The sequence below is a fragment of the Chlorocebus sabaeus genome, chromosome 9 (genome assembly GCF_047675955.1).
Source record: "Chlorocebus sabaeus isolate Y175 chromosome 9, mChlSab1.0.hap1, whole genome shotgun sequence".
In the NCBI taxonomy this organism is placed as follows: Eukaryota; Metazoa; Chordata; class Mammalia; order Primates; family Cercopithecidae; genus Chlorocebus; species Chlorocebus sabaeus.
The window spans coordinates 48,755,467-48,768,126 of NC_132912.1; positions in this window are offsets into that span (position 1 = coordinate 48,755,467).

The following is a 12,660-nucleotide window of genomic DNA, read 5'->3' on the forward strand; positions in this document are numbered from 1 at the left end:
GTTGCCAGGCTGGAGTGCAGTCACGCAATCTCGGCTCACTGCAACCTCTGCCTCCGGGATTCAAGTGATTCTCCTGCCTCAGCCTCCTGAGTAGCTGGGACTACAGGTGTGCGCCACCACGCCCATCTAATTTGTGTATATTTAGTAGGGATGGGATTTCACCATATTGGCCAGGATGGTCTCGATCTCTTGATCTCATGATCCACCTGCCTCAGCTTCCCAAACTGCTGGGATTACAGGCGTGAGCCACCATGCCTGGTCCATTTTAATTTTTAATTAGGGAAGGAGAAGTACAAGGTATATTGAAATAAATATAAGTCCTAGTTCTGCAAAGTTAGCTCTTGAGAATTTGTCAATGCCAGAGTACTTCTTCATAGATAATTCTGTAAGCTTGATTCCAGTGAACTGTAATTTTGAGGTCAAAGATATGGCCCTTATAGACTGTCTCTGTTTCTAAATGACTAATACCTAGATCAAGGCCTGTTACATTTTCACTCCTCAGTGACTATTAACTGATCTTTTTCTGACTAGATACATGTGCACATTTTTTACTGACCTTTGTTGCCTAGAGTTAAAGTGTGGCCAGCCAATAAATATTTATGAATTTTATTATACATTGGAAGCTCTTGCAGTATATTGGCAAATCAGCAATACTAGAATTAACTTCAATGAGTACATTCTGGATTTGGTTTATACAAACATCCAAAACCTCAGCGTTGGATGTAAAACCTGCCCAAACTTGGCGGGGCGCAGTGGCTCATGCGTGTAATCCCAGCACTTTGAGAGGCCAAGGCAGGCAGATCACGAGGTTAGGAGATCGAGACCATCCTGGCTAACACGGTGAAACCCCGTCTCTACTAAAAATACAAAAAAATTAGCCGGGTGTGGTGGCGGGCACCTGTAGTCCCAGCTACTCGGGAGACTGAGGCAGGAGAATGGCGTGAACCCGGGAGGCGGAGCTTGCAGTGAGCCGAGATTGCGCCACTGCACTTCTGCCTGGGCGGCAGAGCGAGACTCCGTCTCAGATAAACAAACAAACAAGCAAAAACCTACCCAAACTTAACCTTTGAGTTGATAAAGTCGGTGTGGTTGTCTTAAAAGAAGCAGTTGAATCACAAAATGGTGTTTTCGTCACTATTTTTGGAATTCCTACCTCCGATTAATTCTATTTCAGAGGACAGGAAAAAAGAAAAAATATTTGTGCTTAAGAAGTTTAGTGCAAGTGTTTAGATTGATTTAAGGAGGTTTAATGGAAGCTTTTCATTGATCCCTAAATGAAGCAACTTGATCTTTAGAATGCATCATAGAATTAATTGCTTTTTATTATTCGTTTAAATCATTTATTTGAGGCAATTGCATTTTCCAAGCATCAGTTTGTTCTTTGGCTTATTGCTGAATTTAGCACAGAAAAAATGAATGACATCACCGAGGCTGCCCGATATGCAGGTGTTAGCTTTTGTCAATAGAAATACCTGCTTTGATTTGGCATAATAGGTTCCTTTATTTGGAGAATCTAGCAAAGAAAGTTGGGACTCTTTCCTCAGTTGCATTCAATATCCTTTTCATTAAACCAAAATTTCAATTGTTGAGCACTTGAGCTTGACACTGAATGTTTACAGAGTGGTGATTCTAGGTGACATGGAGAAGAGGTCTTGCAAGAGTTTAAATTAGTTTTATTGATTTGTGTGGAAGCCTGTGAAATAAAGAATTTCAGTGGTGATATTTGTACTTAATATTTGTACCAAATTTGTATATTGAAAGTTTGAAAGTAAGGACAAAAGAGATTCCAGTGAGATGAGTGTTGCTATTGCCTAGCAATATTACTCAAATTCTCCATTGGGCCAGAAAATCAGTCTTAGAGTTGTATGTATGCTCATAGAAGGTTGGCCTGTCATATGGAGATATTTAGCACTTAAAAAAATTTTTTTTTTTGAGATAGTGTCTTGCTCTGTTGCCCAGGCTGGAGTGTAGTGGCACAGTCTCAGCATACCACAACCTCCGCCTCCCCAGTTCAAGCAATTCTCCTTCCTCAGCCTCCTGAGTAGCTGGGACTACAGGCACACACCATCATGCCCAGCTAATTTTTGTATTTTTTAGTAGAGACGGGTTTTCACTATGTTGGCCAGTCTGGTCTTGAACTCCTGACTTCGTGATCTGCCTGCCTCGGCCTCCCAAAGTGCTAGGATTATAGGCGTGAGCCACCACACCTGGCCTAAAAACTTTTAATAAGTCAAAGCAAGAAGAAAACTGCACATCAGCTCTAAGGGAATGAAGTTTATATCAAGTTTAGTTCATAAGCCTTCCATGAACAGATCCAGTGGTCCTCAGGTGGTTAGACCTAGGTTCTTTCAAACTTCCCTGAGAAGATGTGACTTACCATTTTAGACTTAGGGTAGCCTCAACTTCCATACAGCTCAACTTTTGAAATTTGAAATCAGAAATAAATATGTATGTTTCACTCATTCAGTCTCTCCCTTATTCATTCATTTATTCATTCATTCACTCTATTGTCTCTTTGACTTACAGTTACTGAATATGCAAATATTGTGTCAGGTACTCTGACAGACACTGGAGACATATATGTGAATATCATGCCATCTTTCTTCAAGGATGTTAAATTCTAGTGAAAGGAACAAAAAAACAAATAAAATACTATAAAGGGATAAAGGGAATGGAGAAGACATTTTAACTCTCCTATTTTGTATAATCAAGGAGGTCTGTTCTGACAGTGGTAATATTTGTTGTGATTTCTGAAGAATTTGCAGAAATTGTTCAGGCTTTTATGGCTAGAAGGGCCTTTTGAGCAGAGGGAGGAAGTATTTAGTGTTGATTAATTTGGAAGATGATATATTCAAAATATATTCAAAAAATATATTCAAAAAAATGGCTAGAAGGGCCTTTTGAGCAGAGGGAGGAAGTATTTAGTGTTGATTAATTTGGAAGATGATATATTCAAAATATATTCAAAAATATATTCAAAAAATGCAAATAGTTTGATTTGCACAATTGTTGAGTCTGAAAATGACATCAAATAGTTTGACATTAAATAGTTTCAAATGACATTAAATAGTTTCAAATAGTTTGATGCACAATTGTTGAGTCTGAAAATGACTCTGAAGATGTGTCTGGAAAGGTAAAGGTAAGCCAAGGGAAGTCCATATACATCAAAATATAGGTTAATATTATGTCCTCTTTTTTATTTATAAAAATTATAAAATATTTTAAGCTACAGAGGGAGCACAGGAGGTTTTTAGGTGGATAAACTATGCTATATGGTACCTTATTTTTGAAAACATGTCATTACACATTTGTCAAAATGCACTGACACTGATAATAAACCTTAATGAATGCAAATTTTGAGAATTATTTAGCAACTCATGAAGAAAGTTAGAATGTAACAAAACATCTAACTGTATTAAAAACATATGAAGCAACCTCATTGACAACAGTGGGGAAAAGTTGCTCACTAAAGTAATTTAAGAAATGAGTGAGGTTTGTAAAACTCAAGGCAAATGGAATAGTAGGTAACACTGTATTCTATTTGATAAAAGTGTTTCTTACAGGAGTACAGGCTAACAATTCTGATACTGCTATGCATGTACACTAGAATCGAACAATTGAATCTATGATTGGATGATGGCTGAAGCCAAGTTTTTCACTGTTGGAGTAAGAGATTACAGAAACATAAGAGGAGAAGGCTAGAATGATCCATGTGTAATAGAACAGAATTGGAAATATCAGCATGAAATCATGTTTAGTTTAATACAGATGTAGATGGTTAAGTATAAAAATATATATAATTACATACCTACAAATGACTTTGTATTCACATATGTAGTTATTTTCTTTGTTGGCTGTAGAAGCAACAACATCCAGGTAGAAATGAGTATGCCTACTACCCAGATCTTGGTTTCTAACACAATTCTCCAATAAAATGATTCAGTGATCTTTGGATAAATGGCTGCAATGAACTGAATGCTTGTTTATCCCCAAAATTGATATGTTGAAGCCTAATCTCCAATGTCATGGCATTAGAATGTGGAATCTTTGAGAGGCAGCCGTGTCATGAAAGTGGAGAACTCATTTATAAGATCAGTGCTCGTGTAAGAAGAGACAGGAGAGGGCTTTCTCTCTCTCTGTTTCCCACCATGTGATAATACAAATACACCAGATCTGCTGGCACCTTGATTTTGGACTTCTCAGCCTCCAAAATTGTGAGAAATGAATATTTGTTTAGGCCACCTAGTCAATGACATAATTGTTACAGAAGCCCCAACTGACTAAAACAATGGCTGATTCTAGGACTGGTACAGAAAATAGAAAAGGTGAGCCTGGAGCATATAGTAGTGCCAGAAAGTGAAGAACGCTGGCAAATAAACAAACAACAACCAAAAAAACTGCAATAATGAACATATGACAAAGACACACAGGAGCCAGCTGAAAGTGTTTCTAATGACCAAAAAGGAAACAACAGTTTTTCACATGTAAAGTGTATGGAAGATCCTATAGTAAGTGACTTAAAAAGCTGTGAACTGTCACCAAATTTGCCATCAATGGCTCACCTCCCAACATATGCACAGAAGTCTATTCACCTAGAAGTTATCATGCCTCATTCCATCCAAGTAAAGGACTGCTCTCATTACACCCTTTACAAAACAGATGCTACTCTTCATTAGAATTCAATAAAGCACATTTAGCTTTAAAACAAAAAAACAAAAATAAAAACTTAGGTTCATTTATTTCTTTTGATCTTTCATTATAACTTTCACATACTTAATATTTGAAAAAATGACAGATTAATTTTCTTTGAGATTTATTTCAGATATGTTTGTAGAAAACTCAAATGAATGTTATTTGACAAAGTTCATTCAAATTCAGTATTAAATATTCTATTTCACAAGGCATATAGTTCTTTCAAAAAAATACAGATAACATGTCAGATGTCACTAATGTCAAGTATCAAAAACGGAAACTGTTGTGATGACCCCCTCCCTTACCTTTTCCAGATGCTGAACATGATGGAAGCATGTGTCTTTATCCCATCATATATGAAGTCCTTCTATATGCTATTTTAAAAGAAGACTAGGGCCAGGCACGGTGGCTCACACTTGTAATCCCAGCACTTTGGGAGGCTGAGGTGGGCGGATCATATGAGGTCTGGAGTTCGAGACCAGCCTGACCAACATGGTAAAATCCCATCTCTACTAAAAATACAAAAACAACTGGGTGTAGTGGTGCATGCCTGTAATCCCAGCTACTCAGATAGGCGAGGCAAGATAATTGCTTGAACCCAGGAGGCAGAGGTTGCAGTGAACCCAGATCACACCACTGCACTCCAGCCTAGGCAACAGAGTGAGACGCCATCTCAAAAATAAATAAATAAATAATAAATAAATAAATAAAAGAAGAATATATATCTTGTATGTATGCAGAAAGTACTTTCAATCAAATATCAAGGGAGAATTTTGTACATCTATAATCTTTTTCAATAGTTTTTTTTCCACAGGATTTTCGGAGCATAAAAAAATTATTAAAACTTAAATCTTAAAAACAAAAATGAAAACAAGCAAACAGAGAACCCACACAGACAAAGACAAGACCAGGACCTGCACAGCTAAGCGCTAAAGGTATTTTTAAGAAATTTAGGTGGATTCATAAACACGAATCTGAACCATAAATTTTTTATCAATTAACCTTTCTTAATTCAGATTTCAATTTTTACTAAGATTTTAAAGCACTCAATAATCTTCTGATAAATTTCAGGTGGATTTTAAATTAAAAATCTGTTTTAAACTGAAAAGCTTTACCACTACTTTTGATTAGGGAGTTGGTAGATAGGAGGAAAAAGTCAAACACAGCTAGTTTTCTTATTTAGAAGGTATTAAGAGGTAGTGAGAAATTTCACATGTGTATACACAAATTTAGTCAGATATGAGAGAGATCATGTCTGTATACTAGGAAAATACACCCACCTTCTATGAATCTAACTAGTATTTTTACCATGTTTCCTTTTCAACTAGATTTTCTTATGCCTTCTGCTCTATTTAGCAGAGATTTTATGATTAGCCTTAGATGTGACTCAAGTATCAAAATAAATGCTATAAAATGGTAATAGTATATTTTGTATGCTTTTATTTTTCACAGTTCTTCTACATATTCATTAGAAGATATATTCTTCATATATTCTTTTTGAGATAAAAAAGTACATGAGTTGCCACACTTGGTCTAATTATTAGGGAATCCTCAAACATGGTCATACCAGTTGACATAAAAATCTAGTAGAAGACAGGAGATGCAGGAAAGGGTGAACTTCGAAAGAGTGTACTGATCAAATGGAACAATGTATAGATGGAAACACAGGATTTCCACTGAGAGATGACCCTTGTCACCCACTAGATTATCCTAGACTAACCAATCATAGATTACCTCATGAGAATGATGTCATTTCTTAAGGAAAATTAATCAATTTCATTGAAGAAAGTATGGCTTGGAGAATTTGTCCCATTGAGCCTCACAAGTTTCATTCTTCATTTACCATTTTTCAGCATTCTTAGAGGATATTTAAATAACAGGTAGTGACATTCTCTTCACTGTGTGGTAATTCATGAATTAGGGCTTTACTGTGGTTCATTAGGCCTGTTATGATAATGGAATCCTCTCTTTATCCCATGTCCTGTACCTTCAAACTACTGTCATTTGTGTTCTTCTCCTTCTTGCTTTCAGAAACTGTGCCAACTCTTCTAGTCTAGCCCTATGGTCACTTTTCAACCCATCCCAATGAGATGTCACTATAGCACCCAGCACTGTTGGCTACCATCTGAGTTTGGATTCTGAAATTAGGGTAGGCATCTCTAAGTCCTCATTCAACCACATACTAACCACAATCCTTGTGACCTTGAAAAAATGACTTAAACTGCATAAGCCTCAGTTTTGTTGTCTGTAAAATGGATGGAATAATAGTGCCTTCCTCATGAGATTGTTTCCATATTAAACAAGATGATGCCTATATAGTTCCTATCAGGCATATAGTAAGTGCTTAATCAGTGCAGTCATCATCAATCTTACACATACTTAACAGCACTCTTAAGGTCCTTCTCCTCGCTTCCTCTTCACTCCTCTCTACTCCATTAGTGGCTCGTGTTTATTCCCAGGTTTCAGTTTTCACCATTCTGCAAATTCTTACCAGAAAACCTGCAAATTCCACCTGCTTGCTGATTACTTCCAAGTGTGTATCTCAACCCAAGTATCATCCAGAGACTTGTTTATTCAATTTGCACAACATGCTTATTGCTTCTTCAAATATAGAAATGATATTTTCTTTCTTTTTGTATTTCTATGCAAAGCACTTCATGCAGGACTGGCTACTCAGAATTGTTAATTTCATATCTATTGAGTGAACAGGACCATCAAACTCATTGCTTTCCTACTTTCTCTCTAGTTTTTGTCTTTACTTGGGCTTATTGTTCTGGGTAAAATCTTAAGGAAGAAAAATTATTTCTGCATAATATTTTGTTTCCTACACAATTTAGAACTGGTAGAAGAACTTTAATAAGCATCTATTACCAAAGAGAAAAACACTTATTTTTCTGAAAAAAGAAGTATTTAATAGGAACTTGTGAAAAGAAGTGATATCCCTGGTGGCTGAGAGATGGTGGATCCCTGCACCCACCCTCTAGAAAGTACCCTTTAGATAGCAAGCTCTTAGGGTACCGACATGTGCATCTGGTCATGCCTCAGATGTTCCTGTAAGACTTGTGACTACTGGGGAGGTTAGATAAGCATCTTTATGAGAGGCAGAATATGCTATAGGAATTGTTTCAAGACCTTGCCACATGTGAGGTTGCACCATGCAAGAGTGTAACATTGTTCATCATGGTGGTTTCACTTCAAATGGCATCGGTCTTGCCATTCAACAGGCTGCTTTTCTACTCGCACCCCTTGAAACTGGGCCATACAGTCTCACACATCCATCTCTTCTATAGTAGTCCCTAGGTCTAGAGGGAGGGTGCTTGATATTGGATAGCTTCAGCAGCAGTGCACTGGCAATGGAGAACAGATCTGGGCCCAGCAGGATTCCAAATGAGGGAAATTCACAGGCTTGGTTGAATCGTCTCTAGTCTTCTGAATACCATGATTTTGATTTTATCAGAAGATGTAAAACATTGAGAGGTACAAAACGTTAATAATTTTAATAGTAGAGGCCAGGCTCAGTGGCTCACGCCTGTAATCCCAGCACTTTGGGAGGCCAAGGTGGGCAGATAACCTGAGGTTGGGAGTTCAAGACCAGCCTGACCAACATGGAGAAACCCCATTTCCACTAAAAATATAAAATTAGCCGGGCATGGTGGCACATGCCTGTAATCCCAGCTACTCGGGAGGCTGAAGCAGAATTGCTTAAACCTGGGAGGCAGAGGTTGCAGTGAGCCGAGATCACACCCTTGGACTCCAGCCTGGGCGACAAGAGTGAAACTCTGACTCAAAAAAAAAAAAAAAAAAAAAAAAATTGAATAGTAGAAACATGTGCACAAGGATTACAATCAAAAAGAGTTCACATGCCAGAATGAAAAAAAAAAAAAAAAACTTATTCCATTTGAGAACATCACGAAGATTAAACCCCCTTTTTTTCCTTAGAGACTTTTTTGTTTCCAACAAGTAATTCAGGATTCAGTTCAAATTGTAGGAAAAGTATAAAAGCTCAAAAACAATGGTCTGGACTAGAACCTGGTAACAAGTGTGCTATAGTTGTCCTCTGAGCAATTTTTTCTCTCTCCCAGCCTCTATTCTACAAAAAAAAAAATCACAGTAAGATCAATTTACTTGTGAAATAAGCTTTAGTCTTATTATACTTGGCCTGATTATTTGCATAAAGTACAGCAAGAATAGTGATTGGCAATATAGGCTTCTTTCAAGTTAGCTTTGCTGGAACTTTGATAAGGAAGTTCAGATTAGACCTTTAAAAACTTCTAGGCCAGGAAGCTAAGCCAAGGACCTGCCATCAGATTGTGCCTGCAATGTCTGTACAAATTGGGTGAATTTACTCTAGATCTCAAAATACCTTCTTCTTTTCCTTTTTTCTTTCTTTTTTATTTGGAGACAGAGTCTCACTCTGTCACTGAGGCTGCAGTGCAGTGACACCTTGTCGGCTCACTGCAAACTCCATCTCCTGGGTTCAAGCAATTTTCCTGCCTCAGCCTCCTGAGTAGCTAGGATTACAGGCACCCACCACAATGCCCGGCTAGTTTTTATATCTTTAGTAGAGATGGGGTTTCACCATGTTGGCCAGGTCGGTCTCGAACTCCTGGTCTCAGGTGATCCACCTGCGTCGGGCTCCCAAAGTGCTGGGATTACAGGCGTGAGCCACCACGCTGGCCAATCCCCAAATATCTTAACGCTCCTGGGCATGCCAGAAAGTGACATTCTTTACTTACCACAAGGACAGGAAGTTTGTAAGGGAATCATACAAACAAGGTACCAGGCTAGTCTTTCCAAGGGGCTTTAAATTAAAAAAAAAAAGAAAATGTATATATGTGTGTGTATATATATACACACATATAGGCATATATAATAGGTACATAATAATTGTATATATTTATGGGGTATATGCAATGTTTTGATACAGGCATATAATGTAGAATGCAGTAATCAGGGTAATTGGAATATCCATTCCTTTATGTATTTATCACTTCTTTGTGTTAGGAACATTTCAATTCTATTCTTTTCATTGTTTTAAAATATGCACTTGGCCGGATGCGGTAGCTCACACCTGTAATCCCAGCACTTTGGGAGACTGAGTCAGGTGGACCACTTGACATAAGGAGTTTGAGACCAGCCTGGCCAACATAGTGAAACTCTGTCTCTACTAAAAATATAAAAATTAGCTGGTGTAGTGGTGCACATCTGTGGTCCCAGCTACTCAGGAGGCTGAGGAAGGGGAATCGGTTGAACCCAGGAGGCGGAGGTTGCAGTGAGATCGTGTCACTGCACTCCAGCCTGAGCGACAGAGCAAGACTCCATCTCAAAATAAATGAATAAATAAATAAAATATACAATGACTTGTTTACTGTAGTCACCCTATTGTGCTACTTAATACTCGATCTAATTGATTCTATATATTTTTGAACCCAATAACCATTCTCACTTTGTCCCCTCCTGTCTGCTACCCTTCCCAGTCTTTGATAACCATTATTCTACTCTTCATGAGTTCACTTTTTTCTTTTAGCTCCCAGATTTGAGTGAGAATATGTGGTATTAAAAACAAAAGCATTTTAATCTGGATGGTTTTTTTTTTGAAATGAAGTCTCGCTCGTGTTGCCCAGGCTGGAGTGCAATGGCGAGACCTCGGCTCACTGCAACCTCTGCCCCTCGGGTTCAAGCGATTCTCCTGCCTCAGCCTCCCGAGCTACGCCCGGCTAATTTTTGTATTTTTTTTTTTTTTTAGTAGAGGCGGGGTTTCACCATGTTGGCCAGGCTGGTCACAAACTCCTGACCTCAGGCCATCCACCCGCCTCGGCCTCCCAAGGTGCTGGGATTACAGGCTGAGCCACCATGCTCGGCCTTTTTTTTTTTTTTTTTTCTCTGAGAGAGAGTTTCGCTCTTGTTGCCCAGGCTGGAGTGCAATGGTGCCATCTCGGCTCACCGCAACCTCCGCCTCCCAGGTTCAAGCAATTCTACTGGCTCACCCTTCCCTAGTAGCCGGGATTACAGGCATGCGCCACCACGCCTGGCTAATGTTGCATTTTTAGTAGAGACGGGGTTTCTCAATGTTGGTCAGGCTGGTCTCGAACTCCCCACCTCAGGTGATTCGCCTGCCGTGGCCTCCCAAAGTGCTAGGATTACAGGCGTGAGCCACTGCACTCGGCCCAATCTGGAAGTTTATCCAGAGCTATTGAGACGTATACTAAGATGGAACATAAAATGTTAATGTTCAGAAATATAAAGTGTTAATAAATATGAAAAAAGGAGTAAAAACCACAAAATGATTGAATTTGAGAGAAGAGCCAAATTAAACTGAAAGTTAGACTTCCTTGAAATAGTAGTGTTAGTGTCAATGGAAAAAATAGCAAAACGTGCAAATTTAAAAAAATAGAAAAGAACAAAAAGAAATGAATCAGAAGAAATAACTTCCTTACATTATCCACCTGAATCCACAAATAATTAATATTACAATCTTTCCTCTTCATTTTGAAACGTTCACACAGAAATATAGTAAGATTGCAAACAAAGGTGTCGACATTTTGAATCCTTGGCTAGAAAGTTCATACATCCATGGAGAATCTTACAAAACCGAAGCAGAATGATACCTCCAATGTAAACATTTACCTTCTCGTTTATTTCTGAATTCCTAATTAAACAATTTTGGACTCGTAGAGGATCATCATCTCACTGCACATGTGTGCAGGTGTTCCTGTTATATCGCTGAAGGGACATTGTGTCCTGACATCCCCTGGCATTACAGTCTCAGGCAAAGAAATGAATTTTGTGACTTCTTGCCAAAAGGCTTAAAAATAAACTGAAAATGATGACTTGGTCTTGTGTTTTAGGTTTTGGTGCCAAGTTTCAGCACCAAACCAGTTTTGTAGCCAATGTCTAAACCTCTAAAAATTAGGGTCGATGGAAGGGCAAGAAACTAAAATGCGAATTCAGTTTTAATCCTCCCAGTGAAAGCTACTCATGTAGATTGAAAGGCAAAAACTCTCATTTATTATCTTCCTTCAGAAAATATTTTTAAATAATTAGGCCTGCAAAATACAATCTCAGAATATTTAAACAATTTAGCCTGCCTAACCCCATGATCTTTAAATCCTTCAAAATAATTTTAAAAAATAAAACAGGCTTCTTCAGGGATATGCAGATAAGCAATTTTTCTTTTCCTTTTCTTTTTTTTCTTTTCTTTCTTTCTTTCTTTTTTTTTTTTTTTTTTTTTTTTTTGAGATGGAGTCTCGCTATGTCGCCTCCGCCTCCCAGGTTCAGGTGATTCTCCTGCCTCAGCCTCCCAAATGGCTAGGACCACAGGTGCATGCCACCACACCGGCTAATTTTTTGTATTTTTTTTTTTTTTTTTTTTTTTTTTTTTTGAGATAGAGTCTCCCTCAGCCGCCCAGGCTAGAGTGCAGTGGTGCGATCTCGGCTCCCCACAACCACCATCTCCTGGGTTCAAGAGATTCTCCCGTCTCAGCCTCCCAAGTAGCTCAGATTACAGACACCCACCATCATGCCCAGCTAATTTTTGTATTTTAGTGGAGACAGGGTTTCACCATGTTGGCCAGGCTGGTCTTGAACTCCTCACCTCAGGTGATCCACCCACCTCAGCCTCCCAAAGTGCTGGCATTACAGGTGTGAGCTGCCACACCCGGCCTAATTTTTTGTATTTTTAGTAGAGTCGGGGTTTCACCACGTTAGCCAGGATGGTCTCAATCTCCTGACCTCATGATCCGCCTGCCTCAGCCGCCCTAAGTGCTGGGATTACAGGCGTGAGCCACCACGCCCGGCCCAATTTTTCTTTAATTGTAATTTAAATATTTAAATGTAACTGTAAAAAATGTTAAACATAAAAAAGCAAACAATTTTTCAATGAATTTGCAATATTTACCTCCTAAATTCTACCAATACCATTGAACTATACTTGCTTTAGCATCCCATTTTCTATCCATCAATTGATCC